This window comes from Melospiza georgiana, chromosome 8 (assembly GCF_028018845.1).
Source record: "Melospiza georgiana isolate bMelGeo1 chromosome 8, bMelGeo1.pri, whole genome shotgun sequence".
Lineage (NCBI taxonomy): Eukaryota > Metazoa > Chordata > Aves > Passeriformes > Passerellidae > Melospiza > Melospiza georgiana.
In genome coordinates, this window is record NC_080437.1 from 21,493,556 (window position 1) to 21,508,371 (window position 14,816).

The 14,816-nt window shown below is 40.6% G+C and overlaps 1 protein-coding gene across 1 annotated transcript in view; it reads right to left on the reverse strand.

The window, feature by feature from the left end:
- Positions 1-14,813, reverse strand: part of LGI1 (leucine rich glioma inactivated 1) — a 28,730-nt gene extending 13,917 nt beyond the window's left edge. The window contains exon 1 of the mRNA XM_058028700.1: positions 14,724-14,813. The gene's annotated coding sequence lies outside the window, so the exon portion shown is untranslated. The remainder of the gene's footprint in view (positions 1-14,723) is intronic.
- Between the last annotated feature and the right edge of the window lie 3 nt (positions 14,814-14,816).

The following is a 14,816-nucleotide window of genomic DNA, read 5'->3' on the forward strand; positions in this document are numbered from 1 at the left end:
CAGTGCCTGTGCATGGGCACACCCTGCCAGGCATCTGAGCCCACGGAAGAAAGGGCAGCTCGTGCTTTCTCAGCTGCCTTGCTCTCTCTGTTGTGTTTTTGTAAAGGTCTTTATTAATTTAACTGCAGGCCCATGTTTCTGCTCTTAAGAAAACCTTCCCTGTCAGCAGTCCCTCCCTGAAGCAGCACCAGCTAAGAGTGGCAAAAACCTGGGTTATTTCCGAGCCTATCCACCTCCAGTAAAAAAATGGAAAATAATTACAGTAGCCAAGGCACTGAAATAATTATTAAGCAAATGTTGTTGCCTTCCCATCCCCCAGTATAAAGGTGACTTCTTGCTCTGGAAACGATCTAATTGTACCTACTGAGAGGGAAGCTGGATTTGTAGGACTTGCATAAGTAGGCTACACCATCTTCTCCCCTCCAAGATGTCCAATGGCACAGACAGGGTGAGGTGAGAACAGAAAATTCTCTTTTTTCCTGAAAGAGGCCTTTTGTTGTTTGTTTGTTTATTCCTGGCAAAGCCACCCATTGCCATGGCAATATTTTGCCCTTGATGGTGAAAACCTGTGTTTCATTTCCTTTGGCTCATTCACTGAAATCCGCCATCAATTACCTAGGCATTTCTCTTTAATTAATACTCCAACCACATTGTGAACCTCCTGAAAACTTTGCAGTGTAGTATTTTCTTCGGTAACAAAAGCACATCCTGCAGCAGAGCAGTAACCTGACTCCAGTTTTGTCCATGCAGAGAAGCGCCTGGAAGTTAGTTTTCTATTCCAAACCACAGGCCAAAACAACCGCTTTTCCAAAATTGCAATATTATGAATATTTATAACAGTCCCATCAAAAGAGAGGCATAATCACATTTTCCAGGGTCCTTTTCTGCCAAGCTCAGCATCTCATTTCCTGCCATGTAGCAGTTTAAAACCAAAGTCGTTTGTGGATTTTTAGTGGCACAGCTTCTCTGCAGCCCGGCGACACTTGGCTCACCCTTTGCCGATGCCATGGCTGTTTGTGTGCGGGCCAGCGGAGCGGGCAGCCGCCTGCTGCGCCCACGGACCAGCGCCTGCCCCTCGGCCCTTGCTTGTTTTCCCGGCTGTTTCAGGTACTGACTAGGCACAATGGGGTTCGAAACTCATTTATTTTTCTTTCTGCAAGGTTCCAGCAGGGGGGATGAGGGAGTTGCGGATGCGTTCCTCGCTCTGCTTCCCATCACTTGACGTTCTAGCCGAAAACCCCGCACCTTGCCGTGCCGCGGAGGGGGCCGGCGGTCAGGCGCGTTCGGGGCTGGGCAGGGGGACACTGCAGGGGGACATTGCGGGGGGTCACGGCTGAGGGACGCGGGCCCCGCGCCTCCGCCTCGCCGCGGCCCCGTATCCCGGCAACGCGGCGGCCGCGGGCGGCGCCCGCGCTGGGCGGCCGGGCCGGGCGGGGGCGAGGCCGGGCCCGAGGCTGCGCCAGGGCCGCCCCTCGCCCTCACGGACCCGCGGCCACGGCGCTGCCGGCCCGAGCTGCGGCGGCGGCCGGGACCGAGCGGGACCAAGTGGGCACACGGCGAGCGGCCGCAGCGTGTCCTGCACCAATGTGCCGTCATGTTCCACCTCTCCGCTATTAACCAGAGCCAAGTACGCCTTAGGCATCAGTGGCTTCCCACGCAGTGGCTCTGCGTGTTAAGAAACAAATTGCTGTTTCTTCCAATGTATCCAAATTGTCTGCTGACGACAATTTTTGGTTATAATCAACCATCTAGTAAAAATCTTGGTGCAAGTATATGACAGTCAAAATTAAAGCTACTTTTGCCTGCTGCCACTAGAGGTATTCACCACCCACCACTGCTGGTGTTCTTTGGTCACACTTAGCACAACTTCCATGGCTTCCTTTCTAGAGCAAAAATATTCATTATTATTATTATTATTATTATTACATACATTTTTAGCACATATTCTCCAATATCTGGTTAAAATATTAATACTTCTACAAGTAAATCTGTTTGCTAAAATATTTGAGGACAACAGACACAAATGGTCAAAACTTAGAGCAAAAATGTTTTTTAAAAATATTTAATATTTTCAAGGTATTCACTCCATACCAACGACTATATTTGCATATTTGCATTAGACTAGAATATTTTCATTACCAATATATGACACAATTTGAATAAGCTTCCTATTCAGTACAGTTCCCTTTGCAGATCCATATCCTGTTAAAGCTACCCTTGATTTCATCCTGCTGTTAGAAAACTGTGCTGCCTTTTCTCTGTTTAGAATGAGCTGCCTGCGCATACCTAGCCTAATCCAAAATCCACTGATGGTGATGATGAGACTTTACTGTGCTTGGTGTTAAGCCCATAATATTACACCACATGGCAATAGCCCAAATCACACCCAGTATTCACTGGTCTCCTAAAGAATAAAACATTGTCATTGCTATGTTACCACTGTGTTTGGAGCAGAAGGATTTTGAGATCAAAGACTCCTAAAAATACCTCATGAGTCCGAGATTTTGCTCTCTTGGCTCTCTTGACCCTTTTAAGAAATTCTGCAGCAAATGGCAAATTTAAAGCAGCTGAGAATGAGGCTGTACTTTCAATAAACAAAACTAAGTCTTGTGAATTCTAAACAGTTCTGAAAAGACTATGCTTCCTGGTAGATCTGGCACCAAGAGTCACTGCCAGGAAGAGGCCTTCTGCAGGTTAGGCATAATAAAACTTGAGATGCCTTTACAACAGCTCATAACACAGACAAGCTTGGGAATGATCACAAGACTGCCCAAACCTTTTTATTTGGAAAGTTCTGCTGACTTTGCCCTATCCTGTCTATACAGGTTCGTATTATGGGTATCCTTCTTCATTATACCATTTTCATTAAAAGCAGAACAAGCAGGCCAGTCCCTGTGTCAAAAAGCCAAGGAAATGGCTGCTTAACTGCTGCCAGCTTCGGAGGAAAGAAAGACTTGGAGGGTGGTCTCCTTTCCCTTATGTAAAGTAGCCAGTTCACAGTTCACTGTGGACCAGGAAGTGATCCCCTCTTAAGTGAGCTCTCATGGCCAGAATTCCATAGTGATGTCACAACATCTGCTCCACTGAGCGTGTCCTAGTCAATGTGCAGGTGTCTCTGGAAATGCTTGCTGGTTTAGGTGCACCAGAATTTGACCAATGACGAAAAATATGTCAGGAGAGATGTACTGATATCTGAATGATCTCTCTTTAAGAAAAACAGATGCAGAGTGTATTTCTTTCAAAGGGAAGCCAGACAAAATGAATCTACTATTAGGTTTTATTTTTTTGCAACTGAGACCTTTCAACATTCTTATGATTCTCGATGCTTTGTTTGCTTCCAAGCTCTATTATAAACCAGTGTGCTTTGTAGCACCTAACCCAGCAGCATCACATTAACTGCTCTCCTGATAACCAGCCACTTCTCTCTAGACCTACACAAATAGTTCTTGCTTTGCTTCTATTGTCTGTGTTTGGCCTTGAAAATGCTAACAATGGATATTTAAAGTTGCGGGGGAAATGAAAGAGCAAACATACAAGCTCAAGAGCAAACCAGAGCCCAATTCAAAGATGTATGAAGCTGTGCCACTTCATGGTTCACAGCAGGAACTGATGCCACACCTAATACAGGGGGAAGTGTAGGAAAGGAGACAATATAAAAGAACACGAGGTTTCCACCTGCTGCAGAAATCTGGATTTTTTTTCTATCTTTCAAGACAACTCTCATGAAAATTTGACTGTAGTTTACTCAGAGAAGGTCAACTTCTCCCATGGTGGAAATGGGGACACACTTGACACAGTGAACATGCCCATCCATTTCAGTGGAACTGACATCACATTCACCAGCTAGCATACACCTTACTATAAGATTAAGTGTCCTGTAAATGAACCTCTCAGCAAAGAGAAGTCTTGTTTAAATAGGCAAGTTACTTTTTGCCTTTTTTCCCTCTACATAGCACTACCAGACATTAAAACTATGATACTAGTGAGAGAATCTATGCTTAATTTGTAATTGCCACCTTCTTCAGACCTGGCATGGTGATTTTAAGAACATATTCTGTGCAACACTTTTCCTTAATAGGATGGTTTCTCTCTTCCCAACTCTTGCAAGTACTATTGATTCTGCTTTCTTCCACAGATCACTGCTGGTGTTTCTGTTCTAATGCTATTCTTTAAACTGGATTAAATAAATTAGCTGGCAAAAGAACTAGAAAACAAATAAAACCCTAAACAAGCCCAAATCTTTCAAACCCAACCCCCCAAACCCCCTAAAACTGCCAGAGCCAGAACAAGCAGCTGAGGACAGGAGTGGGCAGAGAGCATTGGTTTCACTGTTAGAGAAAATGCATAGGGAGCTGCACACTTGAGGGGCAGTTTCATGTTACAAATGCTCATATTTAAATGAATCATAGAACAGAACTGGTGACAAAGTACCTCAGTCTCTACCAAACAGGACAATATATGAACCTCATAAAACACCCCAGTATTTAGCATTGTTTAAAAATTATCTTCTAACTGGAGGACAGACTTTCAGCAGGTGTATACACACTGACACTTCATAATTATCCCCTCTGCCAGCTCCTTGCACTCTTAATTTGGTATTTATTCATAGGTTTCCTTCATGCCTACATTCAGAATAGAAGGGATAGAAAAGTCAGTCCAGTAAGAACCCTCTATACAAAACAAAATGTCCCAGATTTTCTAGCATGAGCAAGCGCTTTCTGCAGACCCAAAACAACATACTACTGTCAGTGTAGCTAAATGCCATTTAATTGGCAGCTAGAAAAGTCTATAATACATTTCTTCATGGAAAAAGGTCTGAGCTCTTCCAGTGTGCCAAGATGCTAATTAAAAACAGACGGCGTGTTACAAAATCCTTTCCTTGACCTGTGCTATCTTATATGCCCTTCTGTACTTTTTCATGGCATTGGCTCCCCGAAGAACTATTCTAATCTTTATAAACTTGTCTTTAATTTTCCTTGTCATTTTGCAGACAGAAAAGAAGTAACAAAATATTATTTATTTAAATGTACATAGAAAATTTATTTGTTGTACGGCAGAGACAACAGGCTTTCGAGGAGAAAGTCTTTACTTGTTAAAACCAGGTTTCTATGTCCTGAATAATTAACAATGGAAGAAATCTTAGTGCCACTGAAGTCACAGAAATAGTTCAAGTAGAAGCCTTGCTGGAGTGCCATGGACATAAGGATCTACATAATAGGAAGGAAGTGACTCATCAAACACATATTATTGTTTCATCATTGCTAATCGACATGCTTTACAAAGCAGAGATTTGGACCAGCACTGAAACATTTTAAGGAGTTGTTGGTGATAGCTCCACAAATGTATTTTACTGATGTTTTAACTGTTCTCAGCAACTCAAGAAATTTGGAAAAATACTTTACTTTTTCAGTAAGGGTTAATCCTTTTTACCTTAAGTAAATACCAAATCTGCCACCCTACATTATGCAGGCATGCTGTCACTGCACTTGACTCTCCATCAAGTACTGCACCAAGCTGAACTCCAAAGTCCCTCTTTCTTACAAACCATATTTGCCCTGCAGAGGACACTTCAGAGGGCTGAAAATTTCATTTCATCTGTTTGCTCATATGCCAATATGCTACATATTTAGTACAGCTTTAAGAAAAGATTTGCTCTTTTGGCTGCTGGCTCTTTCCCTCTGCAGTGGGAGAACAAAACCAACACAACATCCTTATCTAAGAAACTGACTGTAGTTTTAAATATAATTTTCATAGCAACAGAGAAATACACATTTTAGTTATGACTGCTCAGAAGCTAAAGGATTTTCCCTACCTTGAACAACACCAATCACTTGTAGGCATCTGTAAGTTTCCACTGTTGCTGCCCTTGTGATTTAGGCAAAGAGTCATTAAAACTGGAGGGCCTAATTCCCAGCCTCAATATAACACATCAGTAAGAAGTAATCAGCTCCTTCATGAAGCAGCATAGCTCCCCAGCTAAATAAATGGCACACAGTACTGATTAAACAAAGCCACATGTGGCCTTTTTTCCCAAGATTTTTTTTAGAAGCAAATGGATGAATATATAAGAGTAAAAGACAAGGATTAAAAAAAAAGACAGGTTTGAGAACTCAAGAGAACAGCTAACATCACAGAAACTGAGATGTTGGCTCCTAGGCATGGAAAGGGAGACCTGAGAAATTCGCAAGAGAATTTCTTGGAGCAAGTAATGGCTGAAAAGAGCTTGGAACTGCAAATAGTCTCCTGCTGTTCAATTTTCTCTTCACTTAGAGAAATTAAGCCTATACATTCATTGCAAATAAAGACTGGATCAAAGATACCCAATTCCATTAACAATTTATTTTCTTAAACAGAACAATTGGAAATAATTACTTTAGATAACAGCTCAGGTCACAAATAGTAATAATTTGTTCATAGCCTACTCTATGTTTCTGACACCCCTGCTTCCCTCTCAGGGAGGCAGATATCCCTTCATATGCACATTATATATACACATATATATTAAGATCTCTCTCAGGAGCTATATATAGCTTCTATTCACAGGCGAGCACCAAAACCACTTATTCATTCTTTTCATGCTTTACCTGCTGCTTTCAAGGCTGCCCTGATGCTAAAAATAGCTTTGCATATTAGAGGAGGGTTGCTATAGATTCAGAATGGGTGATGTTCCAAAGGCAGCTAAATCCCTCCTTGCTGAGGATCCGTGGGGATGCATGTGATGGGCATCTGCCACCAGGGCTGTGATGCCCTTTCACAAAGGCTCTGAGGCTACAAGGGTGGGGTATTTGTGTTGTTCTTAAGGCTGGAATGAACTGCAAATCAATACAAATCATGAATGTCATCATAAGTTTAAGGCTTTGTTTTTCACACCGTAGTGTTAGATCACAGTACAACAGTATTCATATAATTATGAAACTAATATTCATATACTAGCTTCTTTTTAACTGGGAGAATAATTTAGTATTCTGTTGTATGGGCATATTTTTCTGTGGGTATTGATGTTTTCAAGTAAGAAAATATCAAAGTGCTTCTCTAGTCTTACTTTTTCTACTTCTTAACATTTGTGGCTGGATGATGACAATATCTAAGATAAATGAGGTAGTCAGAATAGTATTTTCCTTTCATTAACAGACTCATATTATAGAAACCCGCCAAATACTCTGTTAAGGCTGAGGTTCAAATAAAAGTTTTACAGGGAAAGAGTGGCATGGATTTACTAAACCAAGATTGATAAAAAGTATTAAAACAGACCCTAATATAAATCTAAACAACACAATCCATCTTTTATGAGCAGAATATTTAAGGACAGGGTAATGCAAACTTGACAGAATGCTTTATGAAATGCTAAAGAAAATGTTTTTCACTCAGATCTCACTTCACATCCCGACCCTTATCTTCCATGTGGTTTTGCTTCCATTCAAGAAAGGCAGTCATCTAGATATGTAACTGTTAACATTTTGACTTACACTTGCAAATTGAATGTGGTTTCAGCAAGTAGCAGGATCTCCCCTAGGGTACAAGCTGCAATATTTATTTTTACTTGAAATAGATAACTTTCCTCTGTGTTTTTTGAGTCTGACATTTTTACTTCTAGAGTTGTGGATATTGCACAGCTCAGTGTTGCTGGCTATAAATATCATAACTTGATATTTGTAACCAAGTTAGACTAATGGTTGCCATTTAGGATAGTTATCTTTCCCATTCCACTTAGGTGCCATGGAATGAATAGTGTCCTGGAAACACTTCCAATAGAAAGGTTGATAGTGTTTCAGTACTTCATGTCTTAATGATACTAGTGATTAAATAACATAAAATTGTATTTAATTTGAAATATAATCCCTATTATTTCCAAACCCTGGCGATCAGTAGTATATTTTTACTAATAAAAGCTCAGTTCTAGCAGAATGGCTCATGGTATTATTAATTAAACGAGGTCTCACAGCAGTACTCTATAAGCACGTTCATCAAAAACTGTGAAATAGGAATTTTTAACTGATTCATCCTACTTCAGTGCTCAGAGCAGTATTTTTATATCCCTGTATCCTTCAGTTTTCACTGAAGGACCAGGTACTGATCACCTCAATCTGGTACTAACAGCCTTTACATGCAGCTACTGTAATGCTTTACTATGTAATCCCACTGAACTAGTAAGATAAAGTGATGGCCAGTTCTGCCATCACTACATTATATTATGCTCTAATACTTTAGTTGTTTTTTTTTAATCGGACTGTGAGATTCCAAACACCTGCCTGCAGCACTGTATATTGCAAATAATCTCTGATTTATTTTCACTGCTTAAGGACAACCAGCGGAAAACACCGTGATGAATTCATCTGAGCAGCTCCACAGTACAGTTTTCACAACTGGCCTTCTGGATTGCTGAGTTAAGAGCTCAACTTCTAAGTAAAGATGAAACACATGTGTAAAAAACATGTGGTTTTGGAACGTGTTAGCAGCAATGAGACTGTACATCTCTATTAACATCATATCTCAGACTCAGACCTTTCTATTCCAGGTTACATAGAATGCTGGGTACAAAACAGTGCTTAACTGCTTGCATGATTCAGATGACAGTGGCTTGTCTGCCACCTTTTTATACAGAAGACTTCAGAAAACATTCCCTGACAATGATTTTTACCTTTCCTCAATTCTTGTATTATGAATATATAAACATGGTAGACATTATGGATGAAAATGCACCTTGGGAAAAGAGGGAACACATATCTTTTCCACTATGGTTTAAAAATGCAATGTTCAAACTGTAACTTTGCTCATGTATTTTCTTTTTTCCCCTTCCAAAAAATCCAGTGGGAAACAATGTAATTTAAGGAAAATAAGCACATTGCTTGTCAGTTGTTTTCTTTTATTTATTTCCACATAACTAGATTTTCCTTCTCTTGCTTATTATTTTCTATGATTTTTTCATCTTATATAATAACTCTGATATCAAACTGGAAAAACAAATTTGCCTTTCTCTTGTATTTACGTAATTGGATGCCATCAGTCACTTTCCACCAAAGCAGATCTAGCCATTAAAGTAAGATTAGGCATTCTTTGCTCTCTTAGGAAACAGTTCATACTTCAGGGTATTTAAGCATAATGAACTTCTAAAACCTTCTCCTTTCTAAAATGAAAACTGGAACATGGTAGAGGAGTTAGTTTCTGTATTCCACTTACTTAAGTGCAGGTTGATAAAACTAAGAAGTAGTATTTTGTACATACTGATAATTACTTTTAAATTAAATTCCTGATAGGCTGAAGTCCCTGCTCAAGTTTATGCATGCCTACATGCATGTGAAATCTTGTAGTGAGCTTTTTTCTGAGCAGAGTTGCCAGACTAAGCTCTGGAGACAAAAATCACCTGCCACAAAACAAATGTGGAACTAGCAGTGATGATTAAAGACACTAGACAGGAGTCTACAGAATATATCTCTAGGGGATTTATTTAGTAAAATTCTGTACATTTTGCAAAAATAAGCCCAAGCTTTAAAGATAATATGGGGAGTTGATTCTAAGTATTATTTTTTATCAAAGTCTGATTTATTAGTTCCATAACTGAATAAGTTAGTCTTTACATGATCATACTGCTATTATTTACACTATACATCTTAACAAAGACTTGCAGAAAACTTTATTTTAATTAAATTTTTTGAAGTACACAGAAGTTTTAGGAACAAAGTTGATGCTTTGAGTGTTCCCTTAATTACAACAAAATGAATTAATGAAGCAATCTGGTTTTCAAGATATTATTATAAGATTCTTACATAATTCTGTACTCATAGGCAATAAAACTAAATAGGTATTAGGAATTAAAACAGTTATAGTTCCTCCATAGTGTATCTGTGATTCTTTGGCATGTTAAGAGTGGAAGTAATGCTACCATCAAATAAACTGTGGGGCAGGACTTCAACTACTTCAGTCCATGATAATGAAGACAAAGGCTGCTCTTCTGTCAACAGTAATAAAAAAAATCTTGTGAATTGTGTATGAAGTTGAGAGGCCTTATATGCATATATCATAGGAGGTGGAGCTAAGGGAATAAATCAGGTTATTTAGGCTCTATTTTCTAACATTGTGGCCTAAACAGGGATTCTGTTTACCAAGTTAATCAGCTAAGAATGAGGGTGCAATTTCCACATCTTTGACTTCTTGGGAGATTTTCAGATCAACAGGAGGTTTCAACTATATTTTTAATATGAGCCTTTGAGATTTGTTTTTATCCTAACAGCAGAACAAGCTAATCTGAATTCAAGATGTGTGCTGTTGTCTTCTTCAGGTTTCCATAACTGTTTATGAAAACAATTTTCAAACTTTGGTCTCAAAATAAATGCTCTGTAGACAGACAATACAATACAACCAGCACCTTCAGTGCACCAGGCAGTAAGTAGTTGTGGAGACTGGCAGTGATTAGTTCACCCTGGAGGTAGAGGAGCCAGGAATAACAAAGGTCCATGGGTCAAATTCTACCTCGTGTATCCTTCTAAAATGCCATCATCTGTCAGATCTGCCTTTAGACATACACACTTCCAAAATTTCAAATTGCCTATCATATTGGAAGTCTTGGTGCTCTAGAAATTCTGTCTCCATACAATGTATCTGACACTGATATCCAATGGTGTTAAACAGAAATAATTAAGAGGAAAATGTCCATGGATACCTGGAATTCAGGAGATTCAATAACTCTTACAATAAGATTAGATATACATTCTATTCTATTCTATTCTATTCTAATCTATTAATTATCTCTATTTTATCTTATTAACAAGTGAAATGCAACACAATGATTGTGGCTACTTCTACAAAGGTCTGGGATTTTAGAACAAGGAAGGAAACTGATGGTCAATCAGATACTATTTTTCAAAGGCACCTTTCTAACAATGACTATACGCAGAAAAGCTAATTGCAACTTCAAAATATCACAAAACTACACAAATACTGGACATAGCATGGGCTTGTCCCTGATTATTTTTTGTAACTGACCCTCTACTGGAAATATCTTTAAATATAGAAGTTCTTTTCAGGATGAAATTACTTTATCAGCCAAACAAATAAAACTGCATTTGCCCTTTAGCACAGCAACATTGACATCTAGTGGCTAGTTAAGATTCCTGTTTAATATTCTGTGGATGAGAAAAAAAAGTGGAACACACCATTTATTGAATTTGACAAACCAGGTATGCACTGCCTGCTATCTCCACATAGCCTCTAGATGATTACACAATATCATTAATGACTAGTTTGGAGCTACCAGTACCTGTGATGTGAACTGATGAGCCTGAGGCTCTGCCTCTCATGTACAGCCCCACTGGTTTTCCCTGACTGTCAGGAAGTGCTAAGCTTGGGAATCAGCTGCCTGACTGTAGTGTATACCTTCCTCAGGACTTGTTGGAAGGCACAGCACATCCCTGAAATTGTACACGGGTACAGCTAAATGAAAAAGAGCTACAGTTGCTGAATGTGATGCTACTGGCATACGTGAACGTCCATTTTTAGCTTTACTTGATTTTTCTACAAATTACTAGGGGGTTTCAAATAGGAGAGGATAAAAATCAGGAACATGACAGATGCCAAAGTACTGTTCGTACAAAAGACACAAAAATAAATGATTTGGCAACTTACTTCACAGACATGTAGGAGATAGGAAGGTGCCAATATCAAATAGCATTAGAAAGTAATTTCTTCATGTGTCAACAGAAGAACTGACTTAATGGAGAAAGAGGAAAGATTAAACAGGACAAATATCAGTTTTACTAGCATTCTTGATGGTTCCACATTACTGTCTCATAATCAAACTCAAATGTGGTCTGTGGCAACAGCTCACAATGGGCGTAGTTGTCAGTGACTGCCCTGCCCTTGCTCTCCATACCAGTGGTAGCTGCCTCTTCAAGCCTGATGGCAAAGCCTTCTGATTTGCTTCATTAAAAATTGGAACAATTTTTAAATTGGTTAACCAAACTAATTTTGATTCAACAGATCAGAGGCTGTTGAGTTTAAACAACTTTACCAAAAGATCTTAGGGGGCAATCATCTTCTGCAGGAAGGCTGATGTGTTTCTTCCTGGCTAAATACTGTTAAGGAGTAAGCATCTACACTTTATATTTCTTAAAAATATATAGAGAAAACTCAGTCTGAAAAAGAGCAATAAAATGTAAGAGTTCTCCAATATGTAACCTGGATAGAAAGATTGAAGCGCCTTCTCAGGTTACAAAAAGGGAAAACTGTGGGGATATATGTCTTCAGGGCATTAAGAAATTAACTCAAGTAGCAACAAACAAGATTTTTTCTTAGATAGTAGGAAAAACCCCTTATACCTAACAGGTTAGTAGATTAAGGTATTAAGCTGTGAAATCTACACTAGAACCTCTTAAGAACAGCTCAATAAGTATGTGTCAGGTATACTTTGAATTCTGCATCTCTATATGTACCATGTCTGACTTAAACTTTCTGGATACATCAGGTCTCATAGTCTCATACTTTATTTAGCCCGTTCTAGATTTAGGGCAGAACTAAAGTTAAAGTTACAATGATGTTTTCTCTTTTGTGGACCACAAAGTTCAGGACTACTGTAATTTAAGACTATTGTTTCACATTACTGCTGACCTGATCTAAAACAGAGCTGCTGCTCACTTCCCACTTCCCTCCTGTCCCATCCCTAACATTTTTTCGCTTCACCAGGGTTACTCATCCAGACACCACATCAGGACAGTCACAGGAGGTAGGGTGGCAGAAAATTAAATTCTGCTGTTCAGCAAGAGTGGTCAGATGAGCATTAGATCCAGTTCAGAAGAATACTCTCTTCAGTGGTAGCTTGACTTACTTGTAAAGATTGGCACAGATTGGCACAGATTGACTTACTTGTAAAGGAAAGCTGTGCTCCTAAGGTTTGGCTGTACAGTCCTTGAAATCCCACTTACAACCTCCTGCCCTGTAATGAGTTATGTCCATCTCATCTGTTCTTTTTCCTGTATCTTCCAATCCCGTGGGACTCATAAGAGAAGTGCCTTTTTGGTGTCAAAATATACTGCTGCTGGAATTAAACTACAGAGATACACCCATTGGAGCAAAGTATAATGCATATACCAACGCTAAGGGCACATTCAGTTTCAAATTCCAGTTTATTTAGGAGGCCATTTCTGAACCCATTCCCCAGCTGTAGCTTACTGTAGCCCACATACAAAATGCAGTCAGGTGATGTTCTGAAGCAACGCAGTTATACATCAGAAAAGCATAGCATAGCAAGATGAAATTATCTAGCTGCTATTCTCAGAAAAGCTGTTTATAACATAACTTCAGCATCTACAGCAGCTGCTATAGATGGACTCACTGCAGATAATTTTCCTGTCCCAGAAACTGTATTTTTTCTATATGCAGGCTTTGTCGCCACAGGGCAATGCCAAGAGATTCAAGCACTGTAAATCTTTCCTCTACCTTTCCCACTCTTCTTCAAAGTGCATAATCAATGATATGTTGGCCCAGTTTCTAGAATCATGTCAGGATTCATTCACACTAAAGCAGGCTGTCATTTCCATAAGACAGGAACAACAAAAAGATGCTTGCTATTACAGCTTTGAGAGTATACATTATTTATTTTGATATATTTAAATTATTAATTAGGATAATTCCATTCTTGCAAAAGAGTCTCTGCCCTTTAAAGGAAATGGGCCACATTCAGTAGGACTTCAGCAGAATACTGCATGCACTCAAATATGCACAGTGCCACTCAGTTCCTTTCCATGGGACACTTTAGCATCATCTTTGCATTCCTTCACAGCAATAATGGCATAACAAGTAACACAAACACTAGGTCAGGAGAAAAAAAACCTGAAAACAGCAATCTACTAGCCAAGGTAAGGAGATTCACTGTCAGCTATGGTGTGTGATTGTCTTACTGAAGAAAAGCAACACCTACAACTTATATTTTACAACTTGCATATTACAAGGGTAGCAGCAGTATCTAAATTTTTAATATTTCCCTGTATTAAGTGTGTCTGTGGTTTAACTATCCAGGAATCAATAACACAACTGGAAACACAGTCTAGATGGACTACAGCATTTCAGACTTCAGCAGTTCAGGTTGTGTTTGATGGGAAACTATCAATTCATTGACAGCTAAATGCTCTATCTGATGACTTAATGCCGAAGATTGGTGCTTCCCAGCTACTTTATCAGCAAATACTTCTGGTTTATAAAGCTCCTTTTTATGATGCAACCCACGGGCTCCCAAATTCTTATCGCCCAGTTGCCGCCGGTCCTCAGAGGGAAACTGAGTCACATACTGCCTTTCGTTCTAACTGCGAGATGCGACTGACGAGGAGAGAAGCCGCTGGCACAGGCAGCAATCAGTGTTACAGATCGCCGTGCCGAGGTCGCGATCTCGGTCAGTGACGCACCGAGGGGATCGCGGTCCGTGCCGCGCCGGGTGCAGCGCGCAGCTCCCGGGCACGCCTGGCAGCTGCTGCCCTCCGCAGGGCGCCTCCCGGGGCCTCCCGCCCGGAGCGTCCCCTTCTGCGGGAGAGGTCCCCTCCCGAACAACGACCCCCGCCTCCCCGATCCCTCCCGAGGCACCCTTTCCACCGAGCCCCGGCACCCGCAGCGGCATCTGAGCCCGTGCCCCCACAACAGGGACTGCCCTGCCCAAGAGCGCCGGGGATGGTGCGCGGGCGACCCGGGTCGGGGAGAGGGGCGCGCTCAGGCCCCTCGGAGCCCCTGCGGCACAGTCCTACCTTCCCAGAGGCGGAGACCGCGGCAGCCGGGGCCGCTGACCGGGTTCCCGGGCAGGGAGACTCCCCTCGCCCCTAAACATGATGAGCGGCTTT